Source organism: Pygoscelis adeliae, unplaced genomic scaffold, assembly GCF_000699105.1.
Source record: "Pygoscelis adeliae isolate BGI_AS28 unplaced genomic scaffold, ASM69910v1 Scaffold108, whole genome shotgun sequence".
NCBI classification, from domain to species: Eukaryota; Metazoa; Chordata; class Aves; order Sphenisciformes; family Spheniscidae; genus Pygoscelis; species Pygoscelis adeliae.
The window spans coordinates 8,917,517-8,930,285 of record NW_008825498.1 but is presented as its reverse complement, the minus strand read 5'-3'; the positions used below and the strand labels follow the sequence as shown (position 1 = coordinate 8,930,285).

Below are 12,769 nucleotides of genomic sequence, written 5' to 3'. Positions count from 1 at the left end.
CCCTCCCACCCCACCCCCCTTCATTTTCTGGCAGCTTCCCTTTTTCAGCTGCTTTAATGCTGTAGTTGGTTAGCACAAGTATAAATGTCAAGTGCTTTCAATTCCATTACTGTATCTCTGGTTAGTATTAACTTTTTAGGAATGATTATATAATATAGCAGGATAGATTTTTTTTTTTACCCTGATCATGTATGTAAAAACGTTTAATGCCAGAAAAGTACTGCTTTTAAAGAATTATCTGGGGTTGCATCTGTTTTCTTCTAAATTAAGGTCCTTAATACATTTGTGCATGCTCATGTAGCTTTTTATCTTGTATGCTGAATTCTTTCTGAGCTTTGACTGCAGTGGGAAGTAGGGGGCAACCTTAGTTGAAGCCATTCACTAGTAATGAGCATGTCAAGTAGAGTCTACATCTGTTTGTTGCATAGTCTGGTGCTGGTGAGAAGATTTATGTAAATGTATTCCCCACACCATGTATCCTAATAGAAGCATAGCAGGTGTGTCACTTGGACTTAAGCATTAAAGATGGCTATAAAATTAGTTTCTATTTTTACCAGTTATACAGGAACCGTTTTACAGATACAGCTGCTCAAGTGTGCTTTTGGATGGCAATACAGTTTCATGTACTGGCCATATCGGGACAAAAAACGGCCGTGGAAAAAAAGCTGTGTAGCATTTGATAATGTCAGCATCTGTTATCCCTGTCAGTCACACAGTTGAAATGTTTGAGTTACAACTGTGTCAGCAGATGCCCAAAGTTCAACGTGTGCTCAGTTAAAACTGAACAGCTGATCTGAGTGATGGATGTGACATTTTAGAGTGACTGGATATGTATTCTTAGAGATATACTAACATGAACTAGCAGGAAGCAATGTCAACATATAATTTTAACTTTTGTATCACTCTGAACTGTCATTTTGTTTTGGAATAGCATTGCAATGTTATACAAAGAAGACAAGAAAGAACACAACATGATGAATTGTTACGAAAAACCTCTCAAAATAAATTTAAGCTGTTAAAAAGTTGGTCTCATTATATGGTGGAAGCCAAATTAATTGGTGGTGGGGACAGGAACTCTTCAGGAAAAGAAGTAAATGCTGAGCAATTAATCCTTCTGTAAAGCTATCGGTAATACCGAATTGCTTCTGTGAGCACAATCAAGTTCAGTAGCATCGCTCCATTTAGAAAAGCTACTACAATTTGATTTGTTTCCCCAGTATAAGCCAGGTTTTAATTCAGATGTTAAGATACTGTAGTCTTCATGCCAAAATATCTGCTCATAAGGGAAATAGCTTTAAAACAAATATTAATATTTTACTTAAGAAAATGGTTCTGATAAGATGTTTCTTGTATATATGTTACTCTGTAGTGTCAGGTAATAAAAATAGCAGGCTATGTATAGTATTAGCTATTTGATAATTATGTGAGTATTTAAAAATAAGATTCTATATCTAAAAATGGTGCATTGCCTTTTTTATTTTTCTTTTTTTTTTTCTCCCAGACATTTTAGAAAGCACAGGGGTACAGTTAGAATCTTTAATCTGGGCCAAATGTGCCTACTTATCATGGGTGTATCCTATTTAATAACTGCTTTTAGAAGGCTGCTGTCATGAATAGGAATGGCTGGATTGATGAGCCAGGAGGTCTTTCCTCATATTTTTCCTTGTTCCTGAATTTGATGTTCAGTGTCTTTACTTAGGGATGGTATGCACTGGTATATTTTAATTAATACCGCTTTTAGAACTTGAAACTGTTGCAGGACTATTTCTCATGTAGTTCTTACAATTTTCTGCATGCTACAAAGTCATATTTTCTTACATTTGGATTTAAAATAAATTCAGCTTATTTGAAAATAGTATTTAAGATAACTTACCTTATAGGTTGTAGTTGTCATTAGTGTTTTCATTTAGGAATCTGTCAATAGCTTTAATCCGCTGACTAGCAACTGTGGCCTAGAAATCTCTGTATTGTCACTTTCTGTGCATAAACCTGACACTGCACTTTGTATCGAAGAGCTCAGTGAGCATAATAAGTGCTGATTTGGAGAAAATTCTAACTTAAGTCTCATATATTAAATTGCAGAAGTATCATACTCAATTATTTTGGCTATCCTTTTCTCTAAATCACAGCCTTAATTTCTTAGCGGTTTCTACTTGTGTCTTAGTTGCAACCTGTAGATTAAATATTCTATGGTAGATGTAAATTTAAATACTACCATCTGAAGTACACAGGACTGGCTGTGATTAATAGAACAATGGCTTGTTTTTAATGAGATACGTTTTGATAATCAGGCTTTTAAGATTAGTTTAGGATCTATTAAGTGAGGAGCACTGCTAATGATAAATTTTGCAGCTATGCTGCAATCTTAGTATGTGCGTTTCAAGGGTTCATTTCCAACTTTGTTTTGGATTCTTGGTTTACAACTAATGTTCTGCTTATCAGCTGTTAACAATTCTTCCTACACACTTTTATAGTCACTTAATTTAATGTTTTGTGGTTTGTTACTAACAAGTATGAGTTATTTTGGCAATACCAGCTGACCCTTAGCAAGTTAATTTGTCACATGAATGTCATTCAAACAAGAGGGAAACCTGTTTCTTCCAACAGCTGTTTAGTTTCCTCTTACTGGTCGTTCCGTGCCTGCCAAAAATACATACTTCTTTACATTCCATAGCATTGTATGTTCATATGGGTACATAAAGAAGTATGTACTCTGAGCAGGTACATGTGGAGTTGCTCGAGTACCTGTCAGATGAACCTGAAAAGTATTTTGCTGCTCTCCGTTGCTGTCATTAGGTAAAATTCAGGCTGACAGTTCTTTGGAAGAACAATGTTATGATTAACTGATGGTAGAAAATAAACTTATTATTCTAACTGAACTTTGCAATGCAATTTACCTGCACAGTGGCTTAAAGCCTGTTATAGTTCATTGTTCTGGGATGGCATGGACATTAGAAGTGCTTTTCCAGATTTTTGCAGCCTCTTGCTGTTCGTTCTGAGTGACCATGTTTGAACGGAGAGTTGAATCGCTGGTAGCTTTGCAACGTGTTTTCTTGGTATTCGTAGTTGTAATCCACTGTAAAAACTTCAGCTTCCTCCCAGGTCATCTAGCAGATTTCCATGTTGGTGTACAGTTTGCACCTAGTGTCCTGAAGGGAAGTATAGACTTGTCTGATATGGCAGTTATAAACTTATTTTCATACCCTCCCCAATCCCACTTCCATGCTTTTTGCATCCCATCTGGTATCTGCAAACTCTTTGCAGGTTTATACTTATTTCCACTGTAGTTCAGAGGGGTTTAAAAAAACCCAAACAAACCAACAAAAAACAGCACATGCCACCGGTGATCCTGCTTATTGTAAAGATAATGACATTGAAGTAAGAAAATAACCTCTAACTGCTGTGACAGGATTTGGATTGTTAGGCCGAAGGTCACATGTGAAAGCTAATACCTTTTCAACACTTCTGCAAGCAGCTTTTCTCATTTTTTTAAAATTGGCACTCACCTGCTTCAGTCAAAATCTTGTCCACACTTGAAATATTTATGATAACAAAAAAAACCCCCAAAAAACCCAAACCCAAAACCCGAAAGAAACAAACCCCGAGTTTAACCCTGTTTCTTCAGACTCTGTGCGCCTTGGTTTGGAATGGTACTTAAATATTTTATCTACAGTACGGGTTTGACTTCTAAGGCGCTGTCAGATAGAGCTTATGGTTGCTTAATTTGCATTTCAGGAGTTGACTGGGGTTACAGTAAAGAGTAAGCTTTGTCTTTACAGCGTTAGAAGGTAAATTTGAAATCAGCTTAACAATTAGTAAATGTAATAGTTGTAAGGAAAGCTGAGAGCAGAGGAAGTAAGAATTTCTGCAGCTCATGACAAAAACCTAGTGCAGCTGATAGAGAGCAAATCAGAGTGTGGCAGTAGCTAGCACAGTACTACAAGGAGAAACAGCAATGCAGCATTAGAATCAGCAGTCACATTCTAGTTTTTAAGTAGGTTGTTTTCATGTACATCTGAGATAAAGCACCTTGAAAATTTTGCTTAGACCTACTTGAGAACTCAGCATTGCACTACCACACTATCAGATTTTCTTTTTAAAGTTGGTAATTTTTTTTAGTTGTGTATAGGAAGATAAGAATATTTCACTGAAATGAACAATCAGTTAATGGCATTGCAATTTTTGAGTTTATCTTCTTTAAAAAGAATTCTGCCTACCAAGCAAGTTGGGGGTTTTTTGCTATGAAATTTGGAGTAATGTTTTCTTTCAACCTGCTCTTTACACTACAAATGCTTGGTACTTTAACACACTCAAAATTAAGCTGTTCCCAGAGTAGAGGGATTAATATAACAATAAAAAAACATTCTAGTAAATAAGTTATACATGCAGAAAGTCATAGGCATCCTTTAAACGTGCAGAATAATGCAGGTCTCCTGATGTTCTATTACCTGTAAGCTTAGTATCATGCAGCATTTGCAGTTGGAAGAGAGGTAATGACCTAGAGACACATCAGCAGCAGCCATCTCATCCTGAGTGCTCTCTCACTCTATTCGCTGAATCAGCTCTTCATTACATGGGAGGGGGAGGCAAGGGGGGGCGAATGTCGGTGCATACAGTACCTCACCACCTTAAATAGATAAAACTTAAAAGGAAAAAAAAAAAGCATAAAGACCGGTGCCTAATTGGCACCTGCTGCCTTTCTTGGAATGCTAAAATATGGATGATGTTGTATAGAAATTATACCTTAGGTCTGCTGGACTGAGAGTTAAGACTCCAAGGATAGATGCTAGGAAGCCAAGGAAAGGTGAACTTAGCCCACTGTCAGATGAAAATAATCACAGGCAAAAAGACAAAAAAAGAAAAACCCTAACAAAAAACCAAACCGAGCCCCCAAAAGTTGGAGTCGCTTCCAAAAAAAAAAGGCACCAAAAAAAGCGATCGTCTCCCCCCTCCCCCGGCAAATATTGGTTTCTTCTAGTTCCTTAGATATTGCACTGCATCTTTTCTTGCTTGAGGTTATGTTTCCAGGCTTAACTGTAGGCAGGTCTGTGTTGAAGCTACTTTCCATCTTCAGAGGTCAAGTCTGCTAGCGAGGTCAGGGCTCCCGCACGCACACTACAGAAGACACTGACCGTATTTCCCACTCAGAGGGCACGAGCAAAACTGTTACGGCTTTATAGGCAGCTAAGCATTTGAAACATGCATTCCCAGGCAAACAGGCTCTCTTGTGCTTCTCTCTTCCCTGACCATATTTAGTCAACCATTGCAAAAAATAGTCTCTCAGCTGTCGATTGTCGATCCGGCAGCGGAGGGAGCCTCTATCCGGCTCTCTGCCTATTGATTGTGCAGCCTGCACTTCCACCGCCGCTGAGCCATTTGTCCCCAGGTTTTTTTAGCACTGCCAAATAAAGCACTCTCTCGTGTTTCCAGTTAGATTTCCCAGGTTTTCACTGAGCTTGCGCTGCTACTAGTAAACCCTGATGAGGTTGTCACTATACTTAGAAACGCTGGGGGGGGGGGATCCAGCCCTGCTCGTAGCAAGGCAAAGGGCTTCACGCAGATACAGAACAACAAATATCCTGCGCTGCCATGGCAGGTTGTGTAACCTGGTTTCTTGATCAGTGAAAAATGCCATGAGTAACAACACGCCCTTTAACCCGAGGTCTAAGCGGCCGTGTGTGCACCTAGTTTTAAGTTTTCAACTGCAAGTCATACTGTTATTTTATAAATAAGAAGTTGGTGCCGATTTGTGGCCCCACATTTCCGTATTCAAATCGTTAGAAATTATTTGAAAAACATACTTTAATTAGTAAATTCATATCATTCCATGCTATTATGTTTAATAATTCCATAGTATTTTGTTCATAATGCTTAGCTGTAAAATTACATTAAAAAAATAAATGCACGTGTAAATCAGGTGCTGCTGTTCTTTGAAAAAACTCAAATGTTCTAGGAGAAAAGAATGAAAAAAGAAATCAAGTGAACAGCTTGGTCCGTTGATCTGACTGTCATGTGTACAAAATTGGCCTATTACAAGACCAATAACTACACATTCAAAATATGAAAAGGGGGGATTTCTGTATTCATAGGGAGTATATGCAATGTTTTCTTCGGAAAAGAATAAATAACTGAAATTTAGCCCTTTAAATACAACAGTCAGGGACCCAAATACTTCAAGGCTTGCTCTGTATTTTTCAGGTAAAATTCTTTATGTTGCTCAGGAGCAAGAAGAATGAAAAAGCTGAAAATCTCTCAATCTAAAATTAAACAAATTTGTTAAATGAAAACGTGATCTCAGTGAAATTGATGTAATTAGTAGCTACTCATATATTAAAGATCAGTACCGTAGAGGGTAGAGAGTGAATTGCAAAGTCCTGAACGGACCACTATCTTGGATTTGTACTTTCCTTGCTTCTTTTTTTTGTGTTGACTTTGTCCTGTGCTTGGTAGCTGCTCACCCTGTAACTTCTGTTGCAGTGTAGCTTTCTGGTAAAAGTCACATTTTCTCATTTCTCTTTCTTCAATTTCATAATCATACACTGAAGACAAAATTGTTATGTAAGATCTAGGCAAATAGAGAACATGTTTTTGTGAATTCCATGTAAATTTATATACCTCATTATTTCTTTAGTTTCATGTATATTGAAATCAATTTTTCAAATACCAAGAGATACTTGAAAATACTGAGAGAAGAAAAAGAAGGAAACAGCCTGCTTGCTTAAACTTATGTTAATTGAGCCATCAGTCAAATATGAAATATTAAACTCTAATTTCATTATACAGAGTGCTTAGTAATACCAGTCTAAGGTGTTAATCTGTTCTTTGTTACTTGTTCCTGAGGGATACTTCCTTTTTCGTTCTTCCAGCGTAACTCCCTGTGCTGCATAGCGAGTGTGGTGTGAACCAGATCAGGGAACTGATTTGGCTTGAAGTTGTGTGCTGATGTGCACTTATATGGTTGCCAAAAATAGCACTGTCCTGCTCCTGTGTTACTTCTTGCACTATGTTGGTACAGATATTTCTTTGGCTTCACAGTGAGCAGGCTCAGAGTACTCTTCTGTGTAAGAAATAATCCAAGAAAAAGGGGTGACTTTTTAGATGCTGTGTTGACCACTTTTTTTTTTGTTTCTTGAGCAGAGGTGGACAAGAATGGGATTAATAAAAAGTAATCTTGCTTCTAGTTGTGTTTTAAAATGCATGTCATATTATACAGCCTTACAAGAAAGCTTTGCAATGGAAACTGTCTTTAAATTGGATCTGTTCCTTCAACTGTTTAAGGATATAACAGGAAGCAGATGAACAGGCTTAGCTGAACCAGGGGTAGGAATAAGTGGAAAAGGTGTGTGTGGGGGGGAATACTTCAAGCCAGGATTGCTGTAAAATATATTGTGAAAACATGTCACACAGTGGAAAGCTGACCTGAGGGAGGAGAATGGCAGGGAAGTAGAGAAACTTGTAGTAGAAAGTGCACTGAATCATTACAACCCCTAGAGATATGATTCCTGTTAAGTTTATGCTGATCTAAGACTGTGCTTCTGGAAAGGGCAGTCTGCCCTCCCTGCAACTCTAGCTTCATAACTTCCTTATTCCTGTCACTTCTAGTGATCATGAAGTTGCAGGGTAAGTTGGGTTATCTCATTGATCTGTCTGAAAGCAAACTTGCCAAATCGAGAGTCTGGCAGGTTGCTTCACTCACTAGACAGTGACGTGTCTGTAGAGCCAACATAGTGCAGGAATTGAAGTGCAGGGAAGAGTGGGATTGCCTCTTTCAGTAGCAATTTAAGTTAAATGTGCTTATGCTGATTGTGAAGTAGCCTCTCTATTTTTTTTATGCCAAAGTATCTGTTCTTTAAAAAAACAAACAAACCCCCAAAGGCCAAACAAACAAAACCACCCCACCATCATCCCACAAACCCCCAGCCTTCCCTGTTTAAATCATTCTGCAGTCAAAGTGCAGTTGGTAGTGGAGAATCTTCTCTAGTTTTTCTTTATATATTTTTTAAGCAAGGTGGAAGGATGCCTTTGCCGTTAAGAATGCTAAATCTGGAATCTTTTATACGACGAGGTGCTAGCTTCATCTTGCTTACAAGTACTTTGATCTTGTAGGTTTTTCAAATAAATCCATTATTGTATGCGTCGTTCTCAGGTAATGCTGATAAGCATCTGTAAAAATTCTGAGTAAAATACTGCATAAGGAAAGAGATTTTATAGGTAGGTTGATAATGAATAATATACCATATGTTAAAAATTTTGGTCATAACAATGATTTTTTTTGGTATGTCTAATGTTGGTAGCTGGTGTTGAAACAACTGCTGTATGTGGCTAAAAATGAATTAGTGTCTTGTTCAGATCTGTGATGTGTTTTATGTTGCAAATATAAAATTCATGCTGTTGAATTTGCATTCTGCTATTATTTATAATTTAAATACATCATATATATATGTTGAGCCATGGTTCCAGACTCTCTAAAAACCTGAATAAAAAAAAAAAAAAAACAACAACAAAAACCTTGTGTAGCAAGGTCAAATTGAAGGTGCACTCAGCAGCAGCATTTGCTGTTGCACTTCTATGTCTCGAATTAAACGTAACACAGTATAAATGGGTGTTTCTTCTACCAAATCACTTCTAACTAGAGCCTGGACTGTCATTTTATGGGGATGAATTATGTGAATTATGGTGGGCTTTGTAAGTCACTGTACCCTCAACAGCTGGGCCTGGGAAGGCAACAGATACCTTGATCTCAGCCCTCTATACATACATGTGCTTTCTCATTACCTTTTCCACTGAGCAGGTGTTTAGCTCCTATGAAAGAAGAACTAGTTTCCTCACCCCCTTCAAAGCTTTACAGACAACTTCCTCAAAAATTTTCACTGAATTTTTTCTTTTGTTGTCCCATCTAGAAGATTTCAGAACCTGCAGAAGATCATCCAATTGAAAAAGGCCTGAAATCTTTATCTGCTTCCTGCTAATATGAAAATACTGCAGACCAACAAATGCCAAAGCTTACCAGTTACAAAATTTTTTTCATTAGTGATGCTTTAGTAATAATCTTTAAACAGCATAGCGATGATGTAATTTCAGCATTTCAATAAGAGTTTTAAGCATCTTATCAATAATCTTTGCAGCTACTCAATTAGCCATGTAATCCGTAACAGTTGAATACACTGAAGACGATAGTCTGAAGATTCTTCAGCTGATTTCATGGTCAGGGTTACCGTTAAGATTGGCAGATTTCTTGATCTGTTCAATAAAATTACAGTGAAAGTAGTCTGTGGTCTGTTTTAATGTATACAAGATGAAAGCAAGTTTTCAAGACCACATCTGTCTTGTGGTCCTGAAAACGGAGCAGTACAACTCGGCTTCTTCTTTAATACTTTGTGTGGAAAAGTGAATCAAGAATTACTGTGTAATTGGCATGCAACATTAATTCAGTAATACGACTTTTTATGATACAATGCATGCCTGTTCCAGTGAGTACTGTTCTGAATGGTAGCCACTTAGTTGTCAAAATTTTGGCAGCAGCTCTAGAAAATCCTGCAAAATAAAATAGCTGTAGGAAGGAAGGCTGCAGTGTGAAGGAACAGGATCTTGTGCATTGAAAGAAACTACCTCTCAGCTAATGGGGAGGAGGATGCAGCCACTGAGCATCATAAAAGAATTTGCCATTTGTAGGATATTAATATCTTGCAGAATTTTAAGGGGTCACGTCCATAAAACTGTCCTTCCATCTGTTGTCCAGTAATTTAGCACAGTCTGGAAGAGAGAGAGAGAGAGATGGTCTCTAACGTGCATAGGCAGAAGCAACTGAGGAGTAGTTACTAGCCCTCTGATGCTTTGCTGTGAAAAGTAAGATAAAAATCTATTACACATAGAAGCTTTTTGTTTGTTTTATTGGTCCTTCTGTTTTTTCAGTAGGACCAATGCATTTTAAAAGCATCCAAAAATGTAGCAGGCATCTCACTTATATGAAAGCAAGATGCGGTCTTAGCCCTGAAATATTTTTACAGTTGAACTTCAGATGAAAATTTTCCTGGTATTTGACAGCAAACTAAATAGGAAAAGATTTGAAAGAGGATCTGGTAAGGCTGGTGCTCTTGCAAATATTAGGATGAGTGATTTTTTTCGTAGTATACAAAACATTTAGTCAATTTCTTATTTTTTTTCTCAAAGATGAGAGGTGTTAAAGAAATGGCAACAATGTTTCTGAAGTATATTCACTTCTTGATGCATCTGTAAAGTGTGTGAATGTACTTTTGTCCTGGTTTTGGCTGGGGTAGAGTTAATGTTCTTCCTAGTAGCTAGCCTAGGATGGGGCTATGTTTCAGATTTGTGCTGGAAACAGTGTTGATAACACAGGGATGTTTTCGTTACTGCTGAGCAGTGCTTAGACACAGTCAAGGCCTTTTCTGCTTCTCACCCCACCCCACCAGCGAGCAGGCTGGGGGTGCACAAGAAGTTGGGAGGGGACAGAGCCGGGACAGCTGACCCCAACTGACCAAAGGGATATTCCACACCATATGACGTCATGCTCAGCATATAAACTAGGGGAAAAGCTGGCCGAAGGTCTGCTGGTCAGGAACTGGCTGGGCGTCAGTCAGCGGGTGGTGAGCAATTGCATTGTGCATCACTTGTTTTCTTTATGCCTTTATCATTATTATTTTCCCTTTCTTTTCTGTCCTATTAAATTGTCTTTATCTCAACCCACAAGTTGTACCTTTTTTTTTCCCTTTTTTTTTAATTCTTTCCCCCATCCTACTGGGGGGGAGTGAGTGAATGGCTGTGTGGTGTTTAGCTGCCTGCAGGCTTAAACCACAACAAGTTTAAATTTTATTTTATTTATCTGTGGAGTTGACAGTTTCCTTATTTCCTTACTGAAGAAAAGTTTATAAAATATCATCTGAATTGGTTGGGACGGTTCCTTGTTTAGTGACTAGAGCTACTTTGGAGACAAGCTGGCTATAATTAGAGAAATGCACGTTTGAGTGTTGGTGCCTTCCCATAGCGTTCCTCAAGTTGTAGTTGCAAAAACATTTCTTGACCTTGGGTTTTTTCTTAGGTCATTGTTGCCCCACCTTTTACTGGTCACTTACAGTGGTCGTATTGCTTCTGTCAGTCATAAGGAATTTTCAGGTAATTTTTGTTGTGCTTTTTTGATGATCCACAGTAGATACTCCAGAGCTTTATGGGATCTTTAGAAGCACTGAGCCTGGCAGGTGAAGATAAAGAGCTTACATGACATGATACCCTGTGGGAAGCCACTGTAGAAAGTAGACCAGCTTGTTGTGCTGCTGGTTATCATGTGCTTCTGAGGCATGCTCTTTATCAGCCCAGCTTTCTGAAGAGCTGATGGTGGTGTTCCCAGGTACAGTCCAGATTATGACGCGAACCACAGTGCTCCAGACTTGCTCCCTCTCTAAAGCAGCTAGAAACAGTTCTGATGTTGCAAACCAGAGACATATTTATATCCTAGGTTTGAAAAGACATCATTTCATTATGAAATAAATTATGTTTATCAGTGCAACTAATACTCGTTTATTTTGCCACATTTCTTAAAGCTTGTGTTTAGTAAAACTTGTGTTTTACTAAATTATATCCTTAATTTTGGAAACTTCTGCATAAGTAAATCTCTCAAAGAATTAATGTTGGTGTTTGGGTTTTTTTCCAAATATTCTAGTCTTTTTTCCTAGCGCGTGACAGAGCTGTAGAAGGTGTTATGAATAGAAGCTGAGCAATGTTTCACAATGAGCAATGTACAATCTGCTAAGTGTTGTTGTCTTGTTTTGCTGTGTTATAAGTGATTTGGACTGTGAGGAAGTGAGAAGCTTAGTCCTACCAGGAAAACAAAAAATCCTAAGAGGTTGAGAATGGTTTCTTATTTATTTGCTTACCTCAAGAAAGCTGTGATTATGATGGAGTCTAAAAAGACTGAGATTAACCCACAGACTGTAAAACACATTCAGCTTCTGGCCAAGTGCTTATGTCCACTCTGCGGAGGACGAGCCTGCAGAGAAGACTGGCTGTGGACGCTCCACGTAGCAGTTGGTCATAGGTCTCCTGTGGGCCTGGGTGATCCTGCAACCTGAAGATGCAGTTGCTTAGTTGTGGTTCCTTCAGACACTCTGAATCTGGGGAAGAAAGTGACTGTTATCCTCCAACTGCCAGGATGGTGTTTTAAGTGTGAAACTGAGGATCTATGTTGCGTACTCAGTGCAGTAGCAAGAGAACATGGAGATGCTTAAGAAGTCAGGGTCTGTTAGGATAGCGTCCAAGCAGCGTGTAGGAAGGAGTGCACTTTCTTACTGGTACAGTAGTCAACCTCATGGACTCTTCTGCTTTTCAGGAGGGCTTATTGAAGTGAGCTACCCCAGAACCACAGCTTTTTTTGTTTGTTTTATAGGAAACTCGTTGGCTTACTCTAAAAGAGAGCTTAGGAGTGAATAGCACTTATACAGTGTGGATGTTCAAGGTGACAGATTATTGGAATAAATTAGGAGCTCAGTTATTACTTGACAGCGCAGTCATTGCTATCTGTGGAGAATATTTTTAAGTAAAAGCTGAGAGGCTCATTTTATGAGGATATTTCTGAGGCTTATCGAGATCCCACGTTTTCAATATCAAGTGGCTAATGAAGAACTGTTTAATTCAATTATAGTATCTGCTTTGCAAGGCATTCTGTGACTGAGTGGTTCCACTTGCATTAGCTAGTATTACTTGGCTTTTAAAGTTTGAATTTTGTGAAGAAGCTCTGTTTCTCCTGTAAATAGCATGT

The 12,769-nt window shown here is 38.3% G+C and overlaps 1 protein-coding gene and 1 long non-coding RNA gene across 2 annotated transcripts in view; one reads left to right on the top strand and one right to left on the bottom strand.

The window, feature by feature from the left end:
- The window catches only part of MIB1 (mindbomb E3 ubiquitin protein ligase 1), a 77,059-nt gene that overhangs the window by 36,634 nt on the left and 27,656 nt on the right, over nt 1-12,769 (top strand). The gene's annotated exons all lie outside the window — the stretch shown is intronic.
- LOC103923168 lies at nt 628-5,207 on the bottom strand. The gene is made up of 2 exons (XR_663920.1): nt 4,449-5,207; nt 628-3,149 (listed from the first exon to the last, which is right to left on the bottom strand). It is a non-coding gene; the product is annotated as an uncharacterized LOC103923168 (long non-coding RNA).